This window comes from Melospiza melodia, chromosome 4, assembly GCF_035770615.1.
Source record: "Melospiza melodia melodia isolate bMelMel2 chromosome 4, bMelMel2.pri, whole genome shotgun sequence".
Classification (NCBI taxonomy): domain Eukaryota; kingdom Metazoa; phylum Chordata; class Aves; order Passeriformes; family Passerellidae; genus Melospiza; species Melospiza melodia.
The window spans coordinates 92,584,826-92,599,982 of record NC_086197.1 but is presented as its reverse complement, the minus strand read 5'-3'; the positions used below and the strand labels follow the sequence as shown (position 1 = coordinate 92,599,982).

Here is a 15,157-nt window from a genome sequence, read left to right as displayed (position 1 = left end):
CTCTGGATGTGTCTCCCACTGTGCTCAGAGGGTTGGGATAGCTGAAGCTGCACAGAGTGCTGGGCCCATCCACATTCCAAAATAGATGATGGAGTAGAGCATTGCTGTCTGTGTGAGAGGGAACCTGAGCCTGCCCTCTGGGGATGCTGTGTGGGGCACCATAAAGCTGTTGCTGAAGGCACACTTGCAAGCAGGTGACCTGGATGGGCTCCAGTTACACCTGTGGAGCAGGTCTGTACAATTATGTCCTTGGTGTGGGACTACACTTGGCTATAAATTCCTCAACTAATGTTTGTCAACTAATGCCTTCTTTCTCCTCCCTTTTGTTTTTTAAAAGCATGCAATGAAACCAAATGTTAATGCTTCATTTATTTTTTATTTATTTTTAGAGCAAAATCCTTGTTTACTGACCAGTCTTTCTCAGCATAGTTTTATCTGTTTAACTCAAGGCTTCCTGCTGCTTTGTCTGACCACATGTTATGCACTCTGAGAAGTCCTATCCACTCAATCACCAACTAGTTGCATCTCTCCAGCTATTCCTTTTTTTGCTCTTTGGAAGCTTTTCGAGCAAGAAATGACCCCATCACATCATGTTTATCTTCTGAGATCTGATGGATCACAGAACTACTGTGACATTGCTCTGAATCAAAAGTTTATGCACATGTTTATTCATGTTTCGCCTGAAAACACTATTACGTGTCACTGTTGAGAAGTGATTTGTGATCAAACCCAGGAGTAGCCAGGCCTCTGTGAGTCTGCAGCCTTTTAAATTTTTTTCCCCCTCTGGCTGGTAGCTAGAGATAACTGCTGTCTCTTGAAAAGATCCTGTAATTAAGGTGGGTGAACCTGCAGAGTATGATTTACACAGGAGTTTTTCAGAAGGGCAGCAGAATAGAGAGGGGAAAAAGCCCCTAGCAAGATGTTTCACCCAAATTGGCAAGTCAAGGATCCCTCATTATATTTTAGATTTTTTAAAGTATATTTTTCTGTTACAAAGAGTATATCCGTTCAACTTGCATTACTTATTTTGTAAATAAAATATTTAATTTTTATTATAGTGTAGAAATGACGTTACAAAGATCAGACTTTTTTTTCTGACCCCATTTTTCCCTTTATTACCCTAACCAGCACACTGCTAAGCCTGTGCCATTGAATTGTATGTAAAATATATCTTCAATAGAAAATGGGACCTGTAGCAGAGGGGGTCCATTTTTAGCACCTAAAGGTATCTTACACATATGGGGTTTTGTATAAAATACAAAGAAGTCCCTGGAGAGGAATTTTTTACAAGAGTGTGTAGTGATAGGACAAGGAGTAAAAATTTCAAACTGAGAGAAAGTAGGCTTATATTAGAAATTAGGAAGAAATTGCTTACTGTGAGTGAGGTGCAGTTACCCACAGCTGTGGGTGCTCCATCCCTAGGAGTGTTCAAGGCCAGGCTGGGTGGCTCAGAGGAACCTGATCTGGTGAAAGGTGTCCCTGCCCATGGCATGGGATTGGAACGAGATCATCTTTGTTATGGTCAACAGTATTACAAGTCATATAACTTCAAATTTTGGCTTTGAGGGACTAGAAACTGCAGTTTTCTCAGAGAACATAAATTGCAGGTGTTCTGTAGCTTTCAGTGTGAGGTGCACGTTTCTTGCTATGTCTGAGCCAAATGGAGCTGCCCATGCTGAGCAGCCCAGCGTGTGGCCCAGCTGGAAGTGGCTGTCATGCCCCAAAATGCTTCTCAAGCCTGCTGCAGCCAGCTCCTGCTTCCCCCAGGAGCAGCCTGTTCCCAGTGCCATCCTAGCACAAACAATAGCTGCTGACTGCCCCAGCCCAGGAGTGATCATAACTATTTCCACCTGGGTTTTTTCATTTGTCAGCTTGGAGATGTTCCTTCAGCTTGTTTTCCTTTGAAAAAAGTTTGTCTGTTAACAATCAGCTGGGCGTCATGTTTGCTCGCAAAACACCTGCAACAACACATCATTTCTGCTTCCCTTATGTCAAACAAGATCCAAGAATTACATGCCCATGCTGATTTATACTATACTGCTTGGAATTACATTGGAAATGCATGAATTTCATGTGTCCTGCTGGGCTTTGCTTGATTTTCACGTGCCAATATCAACTACTCAGGGACATTTTGTATCAGTTTTATCAAGTTCACAATACAGCATAGAATATTTCATATTTCTCTTGTAGGAGAATTCCCAATAAACTGTTCTCAGGTACTTCATTTCTGCATGTTGGAATTGTGTTTTAAAGGTTTATAATTCAGTTTTGGTTACTAAAGTTGTCTGTAAGCAATGCCTATAATTTGTTTCTGTCTTACAATTGTTTATGAAACCAAAAAAATTCTGATTGTTATTCAGGGATGATTGCAAAGTATTTTTATAATTGTTTACTATACATACAAGGAATAATGTGGTCAACGAAGTAAAATGAGGGAAAGGGAAAAAAGGTAGAAGTGGAAGGCACTGCTGAGTAATTCCATCCCATCCAATTGCCTAAGAGGCTAGTCTGTAATGCTGATGCTACTGCCTGGGAATTTCCATCTTTCCAGATGACATATTCTTGCAGAGGGCTGTTCAATTGTGTTTTTTAAGGAAGACAGCCTCTAATTAAGAGTTGCACTGGGAACTGGAGATGTCCTGCCTTTGGAGCCCTGGCTGTGATGTGCAGGAAGGACTGGGAAGAGCCCTGGAGCTGGTGCCCTGACTCTGACTACAGGAGTGGAGAAGGAAGAGAGATTTCTCTCCCCAAGAAGACAGTTCCAGGCCCTTGTGCTTGTTGGAAAGGATGGGAGACCAAGGGAGTTGTGCTTTTGGTTGTGTTTTGTGCGTGGGGCAGGAGCCAGTGCCCCTGGCAGGCTCCTGCATGGTGCCTGGTGAGCCAGGATCCCCATGCAGACATTAAGTGTGAGAGTCTCAGTGTAACAGATTGTTAGAGCTGTTTGTTGTTGAGTTTGTCTCAGTGTAACAGAGATGTTAGAGCTTCATTGTGCAATTCAGGTCAACAGAGGAAATGAATGTACTTGGTCTAAAAAAATTCTGTGTTCCTCCCAGTTTTTATGAGTGTGTATAACAAGAACCTTTGGAAAAGCTGCATGTTAATGCATAAGTGGTTAAGTTATAGTAGCATTAAGGATTTGATTTAAACTAACAGATTCAAGGTTTTCCAATAAAACTGCAAATCTGTCTTTTCATCCAAATTTTAAATGTGTTGTGTATGTAAAATATCCTCTTTTTGTGATTGTGTTTTCGTGGACATGTTTTTTTTTCATTTTATCAGTGGAAGAGGTTCAGTTTTTCTGTACTACATTAAAGCAGATCCAGAGCAACTAACTGATCCCTTCTGTTTGAATCCTTGGTGAGTTGGAGCACATTCAGCATCAATCAGATAAACACTCTATCACAGTCTTTGACCCTGTGATTTGATAGGAGTTATGTTCATAATCTCACTATGTTCCAAATATCTTGACTCTCTTGGCTTTTTTCACACATCTACCCAGTGTTTTAAATATGTTTTACTATATAGCTCTTACACTAGAACACTCAGTGCATAGAAGCACAGAAATAGCTTGGAAAAGGCTGCTGATATTGAGTCCAACTGGTCACCACCTTGTCAAGTAGACCTCAGAGTTAAGTGCCACATGCAGTAGTTTCTTGAATATCTATGAGGACAATGACTATGAAGTATATTGTTGCTATCATAGAATCACAGAAAGGTTTCGGTTGGAACACCCCAGGAAAGATAATCTTGTTCCAAGCCCTCTGCTGTGGGCAGGGACACCTTTCACCAGACCAGGTTGCTGAAATGCCCATTCAGCCTGGCCTTGAACATTAGGGATGGGGCATCCACAATTGTTCTGACCAGTTCCAGTGTCTCCAGTCTCCCATTACCCTCACTGTAAAGAATTTCTTCTTAATATCTAATGTAAACCTACTCTCACAGAATCACAGAATTTCTAGTTGGAAGAGACCTTTAAGATCATCGAGTCCAACTGATGTTGGACTCTCTTTTCTTTTGAAACCATTGCCCCTTGTCCTGTCACTGCATGTAATGCCTTTCCTGCTCTCTTGTAGCCCTTCAGGTACTGAAGGATATTCCGAGGTCTCTGGAGCCTTCTCATCTCAAGTCTGAAGAATCCCAGCTCTCTCAGCTTGTCTTCATAAGGAGGGGTGCTCCAGAGCTCTGATCATCATTGTGGCCCTTCTCTAGATCACCTCAGCGGGTCCATGTCCTTCTTTTATTGGGGGCCCCAGAGCTGGACACAGCACTACAGATGCCATCTCAGGAGAGTGGAGTAAAAGACAGAATTACCTCCCTTGACCCCTTGGTCATGCTCCTTTTGATGCCACTCAGGATTTGTTTGGCATGTTTAATGGCCTTGAGTGTGGCTCCTGAAGTATTGATAAAGATGCTATCTCAAGGAATAAACCAAAACTAACAAATAGACCAAATGAACAAATAAACAACCTCCCAAAACAACAAAACAAAATCTCCAAACCCTCAGGGGAAAAGAAAAAAAAAAGAGCAAACAGAAGGGAAATTAAAGTAAAAAAATAGAGCATTCAGAAGATGTTGTGTAGATTCCATAATTTAAAGCCAGTGTTAATCTATTTGAAGTGATGTGATGCCTCAAAAAACAAAGCATGAAGCTGTTCTGGACTGGGGATATCTCTGCTGCAGTTCCTCAGTCCCATGGCCAGGGGAAGGAAATCAGGGCGCCACTGCTGGGGGTGTCAGAGCAAGCTTGGCAGGGACAGCAGCTGCTGGGAGGGGGACAGCGGTGCTGGGGCCACCTGGGCCTTTGGTGGTGGTGTCTGGGTGGATGGAGAAGGGATTGGAGGTAGCTACAACCTCTTTTGGCCATCCATGCCAGACCAGCGCATCTCTTCTTGAGGGCTGTTGCAGCTTGATACATGTGGGAGGATAGAACGTAAGAGAATAGTGCAGAAGGCAGTCTCACCCTGAGGAGCTGCAGCTGTGCTGATCACCAAAGATCAGGAGCAGGCCTGCCCTTAACAGGCCACAGCTGTGTCCAATAAGGAGATGAGTGCTACAAAAGAGTGGGGCAGCTGGGTGAGGAGACAGCTGCAGTTTGTTGGTTGTGCTGTGAAGATGGTGGAGTCAGTACTGCAAGGAGCTGACCATGAGAACTCACCGAGAAAGGTGAACTTTTGCAATAAGATGACAAAAAAGGGAATTTTTGCATTAAGATGACAACAGATAATAGGCTTGATACAGTGCCGAGATGCAAGAATGTCATTATTTTAAAGTGGTAAATCTACCAGTGGTTTCAGTATTGTGAAGTGCTTGAAATGTGCAATGATGTAGGTTTCAAGATGCTTAAGTAGATTAGGGAATGGGTAAGTACTCAGAGATCTGGGCTCTGATTCTCTAGAAACCTTAAATAAATTTCCCAAACTCTCTACTTTTGTTCCCCACTGATAATAAAATCACGTAGATTATTACACTAATAATAGGTCTGTTCCTCAGAAAGAGTTCTGAGGGAGCTCAATTAATGATTGTGATGCATTGGTCTGCAATAGCAGTCAGGGTAGCATAGTAATATGATTTACAGACATGTAATTGCTAATTATTCAATATTGACCTGATCCTTGAAAAGTAAACTCTAAAAGCTGAATCAGATATTGTGTAAATATTATCTAAGTTATAATTTTTTTAATTCAGAGGTATGTTCTTTATTCATTTTCTCTGCATATCTCAGTTTTGAGACAATTCTCTGATCAAGTCAGAGATCTTTTTATTATGCCTTCCTACTTTTCCTGGATTTTTCTCCTGAGTGTTTGTGAACATTTAGGAAGATGTCTGGCCAAAAAATATCTCTGTGTTAGTTTGTTATTCTTCTTGTGCATTGTAATCATTCTGTGATTTGTCTATTTCATTTCTTCATTCAAGGAACCTGCATTTTGCACTCTATTTAATTTCTTTTCTAATGTTTTGCACTTCATTTTCATCCAAAATCAAACTTGTGGTCAGTCTCATGTTGGTTGTGGATGCTCCATTGCAAGTGAAGAGAGTTACAAAAACCTCAGTCTCAGAGTCAATACTAAAGGTAACTAGACTGAACCCTTTATCTGTGTTTGCTGGATTCTAATTGCCCAAATCCTACAGGGTGGTTGCAATATTTCATTAAACCTTGGGAGGACTAGATGCGTAAAAAAAATCAGTCAAGGAAAAGATAAGGCCACACTCGGCAACCAAGTATTAAACTTGATTCCAAATTAAGTTAGTATGGAAAAGAAAAAAAGTGTGAGTTATTCCTTTTATTTCTGTTTGATATTAAAGAAATTGAAATTCAATGTTTTTTTCATGAACATACTGATTCTTTTAAGCACTTCTGAACTGTTTGGGATGTTTTAGATAGCTTGTCAGATATCCTACATGCTGGGCCTAGGGCTGTTTATTGTTCTCAGATGTCAAGTAAGAGAGGGTATCATCTTCTTTTATTTTGCCTTAAAATGATCTTAAAAAACTATGGCTGGTTTATTTGAATAGTCTTGAAAAGGCAATTCTTTCAAAAGGAAATAATTCATCTGCATAAACAAATATAAGATGTAAAAAGATTGAATTAGTTTATTTCTATTTGAGATTTTTTTGTAAAATTTGGGGACAAAATCTGCTCAAATGGCTTTCATAATTTGTCTTTGAGCAGTTCTAGCTTTTATTGATTCTAGATTTATAGATCCTTGACTTTCTGGATAGTAAGCTTTGGCATCAAAGATCTAAATGAATTTGATCTGAAGCTGAGCTGGAAAGCCTTTTCATAGCCTCTCTGAATCAACGTTAATCTCACTAGGAAACATGGACAAGTAATGACTTCTGGGAAATCATATTACAATTTTGGGCAGTACAGACCATAGAAAACTGAAAAAAACTAAGTTTTGAGGTAGAATATTCACTGTTGGGGTACTAGAGCGTGTAAGCCTGGAGGAAAACATGCCAAGACTGGGATTTCAAAAGGACACAAGGGAGCAGGAAATCACTGAAATAGAATAGCCCTTGTGAAACTTCTCTAAGAGAGTGAGGTTGTAATAAAGTGTTGGTTTCCTCAAATAATGTTATGGTCTCAGGGACCCTGAGAGAGCTGTGTTGAGCATTGATGATCACTGGGGATTGAGGCCAAAGCTTGTCCTGCATTGACATACACGCAACTTGACCTCAGTCAATATCACAGCTGTCTTCTGCTCTCCAGGATTCCAGTGCAGGAACCAAAACTCCCATGGTTGTTAGTGAGTCTGGCTTCTGCTGTCCTGCAGTCATGATTTACTTTAGTAATTTGTTTAAAAGAGCCATCTGATCATTTTAGCCACTGGTTGTGTTTGGTGCTGTCTAATTCTACTCAGTAATGTACAGGTCTTCATTTCTGCAGGGGCCATTATTCAAGAGGAGGAAATATATCTTACTCCTCCATAAAAAATAAGAATCAGTATTTACAGAAAGGGAAAAGGAAGTAGCCATATGCATTGAAGACATGAATTAATTATCTTTTAAATTTATGTGTAATAGGCAAATAACTGGATGATGCGAAGAGGGAGAATTTGTGTTGGTTTGGCTTTTTTTTTTCCTACTGGCACTTTGTATGTTCCCTATAAATAATTGAGTGACCATGGTAGAGTCAAGTATTTTTGCTCTTGATAAAACTTACTGATTTTCCCAGGGTAAGTAACATCTGAGAAGTGGTAACTTGGGAGGCACCTCTAATGCCACACTTACTTCTTTGCGTCTCATGCAGGATTTCTCTTATCTTCCAGTTGCCACAAGAGTTCAAAAACTTTGTGCATGCCTTGTACAAGAGCAGATTACTGGAGTATGTATGATAGACTTGGGAGGTATCAGTGACAGTTGTCATGTAAATTTACTGCAGTTTCCAATAACTTGCATTTCTTAGCACTGTAGGGTGCATTTCACTACCTGATACAGAAAGATATATTTGGGTTTTTCAAGAAATCTGTATTATATTTCTGGAATTACTAGGAATAGCCTGTTAAAGTGAAATATGTTAAAGTTGTCATCACAACCCAAAGAGTAGTTTTGTGTTTCAGTGTCTGCATGGTTTTCTGGGAGTGAGGAAAAAGAAAAGAAAAAAAAAGTTTAAATTAGCTAAATCTGGTTTTATTATGTATTAGTGGGGGAAAGAACAAAATTTTGTTCTTCAGTAACATAATAAGATGCCTCAATAAATTGTCTCCATGTAGTTTAACACTGTTTTATTATATTGGTCTGATCCAGGCTATAAGGTTCTTTCTTTTGTTTGGCCATAGCTGATTATAGGTCATAAGCATTAGTATTCACTGAAACAATGTAAAACTAGTGGAGGAGAGAAGTAAAATCACCCTATTAACTACAATAAATAAGTGGCTAGGTTTTAATACATAAGGATAAATCAAGGAAGTAATGCCAAAGGTATGTCAGAATTCAAGTTATTATCTGTGTTTATAACTCTGTGGTGAAATTTTGCAGAAAATCCATTTTATCTGTAGAATTGTTGCCCAGATTTCTGTAACTTTGACAATCTTAAAATTATTTGAGTTTTAAAAATACAAATAAATTCAAAAGGATGCTTTCTAAAAAGTATATTTCAAGTGAGTTTCAGTAAAGAGAACGCAGAAGGAGAAACTTGATTTATGTCTGACTGAATTTATTAATTTTTTTACTGGGTGGTAAAAATCCCTTTCTCTGAATTCCTGTCTGACCACTAAGGACAAAATTTACCTCATTGTGTATTAATTAAAATTTACCTTGTCTATTGTGTATTAATTATTGTAATTTGCCTCTTTGGTTCACATGTTGGAAAAATCTTTTGTACAAAAGAAAAGCAGATTTGGTCTCTTATTTGTGATGTGTTTGGAATCATGTGACTTAATCACTTTGGGTAGGAGCTGGAACGGATAATCCCCTTGGAGCTTAAGGAAGTGTTCCAAAATCAGGGTATGATCTTGCAGCTCTCAATTGCTTGATTACTTGACCAAAGACCATCAGCCCTGTTTTTAAAAATGGCTGTTGAAAGGTACCAAAGCAGCTAGTGGGGTTTTCAGGCAGCTGAGGAGCTTAGGAAAACTGTTTACCAGCTGAATCTTTATAGACTCACAGGCATTTATGTTTTAATATGGGATTATGAATGGGAACACTTATTTTATTCTAGGCTAAATATGCTCTTGATTAAACGTCAGAATGTAGATCAACCAGTTTTAATTCCTGTGTGGATTAAAGAAAAATGGAGTGGACCTCCTCTTTAAAAAGCAGAAGGGTTTTCTTCTTCAGTGGTGTGACTGGGTGTCCTCACCTCTCTTTGGCTCCTTCACTGAGGCTGTATGGGTGCAGGAGAGTGGAAAAAGCTGGCACTCAGCCAACTTCCAGCGTTTTGGTTTGTTGGTTGGAGCGGCCCTATCCCCTAAAGATGACAGATAAAGGGGTGCTTTTTTTTTTCTGGTTTTGCTTTCTTACTTGGATACCTGTTGCTGAAGAGAAAATGGCAATTTTCGGTTTTGAAGAATTGTTGTAGTGGCTGAGATGTTCGAGAGTTCACCAAGCCCAGACAATGTCGTGGCCCTCCTTGGTGCCTTCCTCCCTCCAAACCCCTCTGAGCAGCAGCCCAGGGCACAGGGGTGGCTTTGGGCTTTGTGGTTTCTGTCTGCTCACCTTGCTCAGCCCATGAATCCTCCTCAGCTCTTTATCTCACTGCTGGTCCTCTCTCCTGTCCTTCCCAGTGCTGTGTCCTGCTGTTTTAGGAAAGGCCATCCCTTTAGTGCTGTACATGAGGCCTTTGCTTACACTGTAAAATTTCTGTTGCATTTGCACAAATGGGGAAATTTGTGGAATTGCATTCTTAAACCAGGAAACAGGTTGTGGAAAATAGCTCTATTGAGATCACAGCACACAGGCTGTTGTGTGAAGAGACGGGTGCTTCATGGATGTTGAACCTCTGTGAGGAAGAAAGGTTGAGAGGTTTTCTAGGTACTGCAGGTAAGCTGAGTTTTAATTTTTGTTTTTCATCATTTGTGGATGAAGTATTTGAAACTTCTTGAAAGTAACTCCTAATCTAATTGTTACAGAATCTGAATACCTGAACATAAATAATAAAAAAAAATCTATACAGGATTTTTCTTTGCTTAGGCTGCTTAACAGCTTATGTTTGAAGAATGATTTAAGCACCTCAGTTCCAGAATAGAATACCAATAACCAGTTCAGGCTGAAGAATGGTGCTTTCACTGTCTTTTAGTGAACAGCAGCAGCCTGAAAAATCAAAGCATCTGTGCCATCTTCCCCATAGGAGAATGTGCAACCACTGTGCAGTAGTTTGCATGCTAAAATACATATTGCCCAAACTGGGTGAACAGCTTTGTAGGTTGCCTCCATACATATTTATATGAATGAATGATTAGAGTGTCTTGCTTCTCCTTCCACTTCGTAGTTGAAATCTATTCCTATATGATCGGGTATCCATTACACTTTCACTGCCAAGTCACTTTCGCAGAGGATAATTTATTGGCTCTTTTTATCTGCTTGTTTAAAAAACTTGTATAGAAAGGAGTTTTATGTAAGGGAAAATGAGGATTTGTCTGTAGGGAGGAAATAAGGAGCCTAAGAGAATAGCTAGAAACCCTGCAGGCAAAGAGGATGGTCTGTTTCATGGTGCTGTTACATCCTTCAGGGGTACATCAATACTATATTATGTAGGAAGCAACCCCTGCAGTTTCCCAGCCAGAGTGTCTTGTGAAGTCTCTGAGTCAGCAGATAATGGAGATAAATTTGGGATTTGAGAGAGTCCTTAAAAGAGATTTTATTCTTTCTTTAAATTGACATAAAAAACAAACAAAGCTTCCTTAAACCACTTTCTTGGTCTTTCTATATTTAATTTCTTTTGTTCTTATTCAAGAGTTATTTTTGTAACGCTTCTTTTTAGTCTGCTATGTTTAGGTTTTTATACCATTCTCACCACTATTGTTTCTGAGTGGATTTGAATACTATATAAAATGACATGACAAACATCTGTCACATGTTGCTCTTTCATCCTCTCCCCAGGGAAGAGCCATGCCTGCAGTGCTGTATTTTTGTAAGACCTTTGTTGTTGCTTGGGTTTGGATTTTTTTTTTTTAGCTGTATACATGCTGCTGTAAATTTGTTAGAGCACGATGGCTCAGAAGAGAATCCTTTGTACTTGGAGGAAAAGAAGAGGAAGATTTTGAGTAACTACCTGAATGTCTCCCCCAATAAACATGGGAAAGGGTGGCAACGCTCAGGCACTTGTTTCTACTTTCAAAACCTATTTTGTGGTGCTTTTTCAGCCATGCTGTAGGATTATGGAGGGAGAGTTAAAACAGAGGACTTAAGCATGGCTTTGGTTCAGCATGTGGTGAGGTCAGCAGCTGTCCTGGTTTGTGTTTGTGATCCACTTCGAGCTCCTGTGAGGTTTTGTCTCTTGGACAAGACCTCTCCCCTGACATGTGACAAGCAGTTACAGTCTGCAGCTACTGTCAGGTGCCCTGAGTGCTGTGTTGTAGCACAAACCCTCACTGTGGGTTTGTGGTGGTACTTTTGGCAGGATTGTCTAGTTGAGGAAAGGGAGATTATCGTGACCTTCTGCTCACTGGAGTATGACATTATGCCAGCAGTAGGTTGAGACAAGTGCAGTCAGAGTTGCTGGATGGCCCTGCCTCAGTGACTGCTTTGGTAGGAGCCTCAGTCTGCAAAGTCACATTACTGGGCAAAGAAAGAACACTGCAAGTGAGTTCCTGTGCTCTCAAGGCACCTGGCTGCAACCCCAGCTTGTTCAGTTCTAGCCAAAACTCTTGGTTCCCAAGGGAGACATGAAAATAATTGTTTGAGTCTGGGATGAAGAAGCTACTGGAGTGGGCAATTCTTCCATACCCCTTTAAAAAATGTATAGAAAATATATGACACACGTTAACAGATACAGCTTTAATTTTTCTGACCAATTACATGATTTCAGAACTACATTTAAGTTATTTTCTCGCTTCCTTCACTTTATTTCAGGACTGTATAGGATGTTCAGTAACAATACTAATTTGTGGATGAAGGTTACTTTTACTCAGTAACAACATGGGTGACTGTGGAACATCATGCCTGCAGTCACAGAGGCACCTATTCTGGACGTGTGGATTTATCAGGGAAGGTTCAGCTGGGTCTGGCTTTACTTGCCTTGCATCTTCTGCTGCGTTTCATTCCAGGATTTGCGGTTTTTCAGTCCAGCAAGGCCATTACCATCACAAGAACTGACTCCACCTCATACTCACCATGTAATTTCTAATGGATGGGTTTTTAATGAAGGCCATAAGTTTTGGAGGTTTTGTATGTTGCTTTGTAGCTCAAGCATATCTCTTAGAAATATGCACCCTCTTGATTTAATGACCTACAGGGATGAGAAATTTGCGATAGGTGAAGTGTTCCATAACTAATTATTCAAACTCTTAAAAAAATCCTAATTTTTTTCTAGTGTATATTTCTAGCTTCAGCTTCCAGTTGTTGAACTTTGTTAGGCATTTGAATGAAAATTAACTCAAAAATACCCTTGTACTCAAATCTGGAGAGGAAAACTAAATTGCTTCTTAGCCTTCTGTGTGCAAACTATGCACCTGAAGTTTGAGTATTATCCATTTTCCAGCTCTCCAGTTGTTTCTGCAGCTCCTTTTGAACTCTCTTAAATTTATCAACAGCTGCTTAAAATACGGACACCAAAGCTGAGCCCAATGTTCCACTAATGATTCTATGAAACCAAAATGGCACTTGAAATTCTGAGCACTGTTTGAATCCTCACCTTGTTATCCATGTAGTGATCTTTTTCACAGGAGATCACCTTTTTTAATCCACCACTTAGTATAACTATAGCATTTCTTATTCTGAGACAGAGACTGATAGGATTTATGTTCTATTAGGCAGTAAATCTGTGTGAACAGAGCCATGAATTGTGAAAGTAGACTTTGTCCCCTTACTTGCAGGCTTCAGAATGTGTGTGTATGTATCTTGCAATTACATTCAATGTCATAAGTGTGTCAAGTGAAAGCAACCATTCTGAAAATTGCAATGGGAAAAAGGGCATAGGTCAAATATACAACATTTTTTTGCAGTGGAAGAAAAGAAATTAATTCCCTATTAAGAGGCATCTATCAGAAAACAGAATTATGTCATTGCTAAGTGATGCCCTTTATTAGTAACCCAGCCATTAGTGGAGACTTAAACTACTTTTGGGCATAGGCAATTCTGCAAGGTATGGTAGGAAAGGAATAAAAAAATTTCAGAAGATTAAATAATTAATGAGTCAACAAGATTAGATAGGGCTCTTAATCACAGTTCCCCATTTACAATTTTGAGAGGGCAGTGAAGCAGTCAGTTTGTTGTGTTTCATTCAAATGCCATTGCTGGTAAAGGGAAAAAAGGAAAAGACAAAGTCCATGCTCTTCCCAAAAGGACAGCATGTATCTGGTGACAACCAGTCACACAAGTGAAGGGAATACAGCTATCAGACCACTTGGAAAACCCATGCTGTAATTTTTGGGTTTGTGTTGATGATATCTGGGACTTCAGCCTCATAGTTCAAGCTTGTTCTCAGCTGGATAAAGTAGGATGCTTTGGGCTGCCCTTTTCCCTCCTTAGATGTGTCTGATCACTTCAGGCAGCTTTTTGCAACCTCAAAGCATGTGTCAGGTTTAGCTATGCTGGGAGACAGTGTGAGATCTGATCTGATCTCACAGCTCACACGGATTCACCTTCTGGCTGGCCAGCTCTGGGGGCAGCTGTGGAGAGCAGGTCTCCATTACCTTCCCACGTCTGAGCTCATCACAATCAAATAAAACAGAAGGGAACACAAGGGAGGATAGCAGTTAAGGGAACAAGTAGATGGGTCTGCCACTCATGAGGAGTATGAATGGGTGAGACTGAAGAGATGAAGAAGAGAAAAGGTGGTCAAAGGAGTACTTGAAAAAAATACAGGGGGTAAGAGGGAGAGATTTTAAGTTTTGCAGAGGGCAAAAAGGGTATGTGGACAGATGTGTGGGGAGGAGGTTGGTGAGACGCAGGGTGTAGTGGCAGAAGATGGGAGTGTGAACTTCAGTGTTGCTAAACTGCAATCATTAAATACAAGCTCCATCTGATCAGCACCCTACCTGCCTTGGGCATCATTTGCATGGCTTATGTGCCAATAGCATGTGATTTTCTGGGAAAAGTGATTTAATCTATAAAAAGCAATTTAAGAAGCAGGCTCTTCAGGAGGTGCTTAGGGCATGAAGGATGATATGGTAGATAGGAGTACAGTGACTTAGAAACATAAATAAGAGCAACTTAGCAGCATTATTTGCATTTCTAAAGGTTTTACTAGAGCATGTGTCAATACAACAAGTAATGCTTTTATGTCTTATCACAGTAATACTCAGCACATTTATTCTACTGAGCAAAGAGTAAACATAAACTATAAATAACTAGGGCTTCAGATAGTGTGGGTTTTTTTCTTCTGACTTTGCAGATAAGATACAAAATTGGCTCAGCAGAGCTCTGCTGGAACATGTCTGATTGTTCCTATTTCCCTGCTTTCTCCTTCACTTTGGGAGCAGTCTGTTTTATTGTCTTGGGTCTACTGGTCCTTGAGATTGAAGTTTACTACTCTAAAGTTACTGTCTGCATTGTGAAGGGGGACTTAGGAACCTCAGTCCCTTCAACAGATACCTAAAAAAATGTTGCATTTGCATATATATGTGTGTATATACATTAGCCTGTATCATTTATATGTAATAGCCTAATGACCAGCTCCCTGGCCAGGAAGTGGGAGGCCCAAGATGCAAACTCTCTTCTCCCTGAAGAGATGTAAAATGTAATTTGCTATCTTGTAAGTAGATGTCTCCATCCCAGATGCCAGGCACACTTACATGGTATAAGAACTGCTCTACACAGTCCTTTTGAAATTATACAACTGAGAAGAACTGAATGCATGCTGGTCTGATTTCTCATTGTGTAATTTTCTTTAATTTTGCCCTTAGATGGTGAAGTCATTGAGTTTCCTTCAGTTGTTCATCACATACAATGGGGGTGTCATCCCATTTGAGATGTTGGGATTCTGAATCATTTATTCAGGCAGTTAAATAATTTGTTTGGTGTATGAACTTATCAAAAGCCTAAACGTAAATGTTTA

At 39.9% G+C, this 15,157-nt stretch overlaps 1 protein-coding gene across 12 annotated transcripts in view; it reads left to right on the top strand.

Moving 5' to 3' along the window:
* The window catches only part of MAGI2 (membrane associated guanylate kinase, WW and PDZ domain containing 2), a 701,683-nt gene that overhangs the window by 14,416 nt on the left and 672,110 nt on the right, over positions 1–15,157 (top strand). The gene's annotated exons all lie outside the window — the stretch shown is intronic.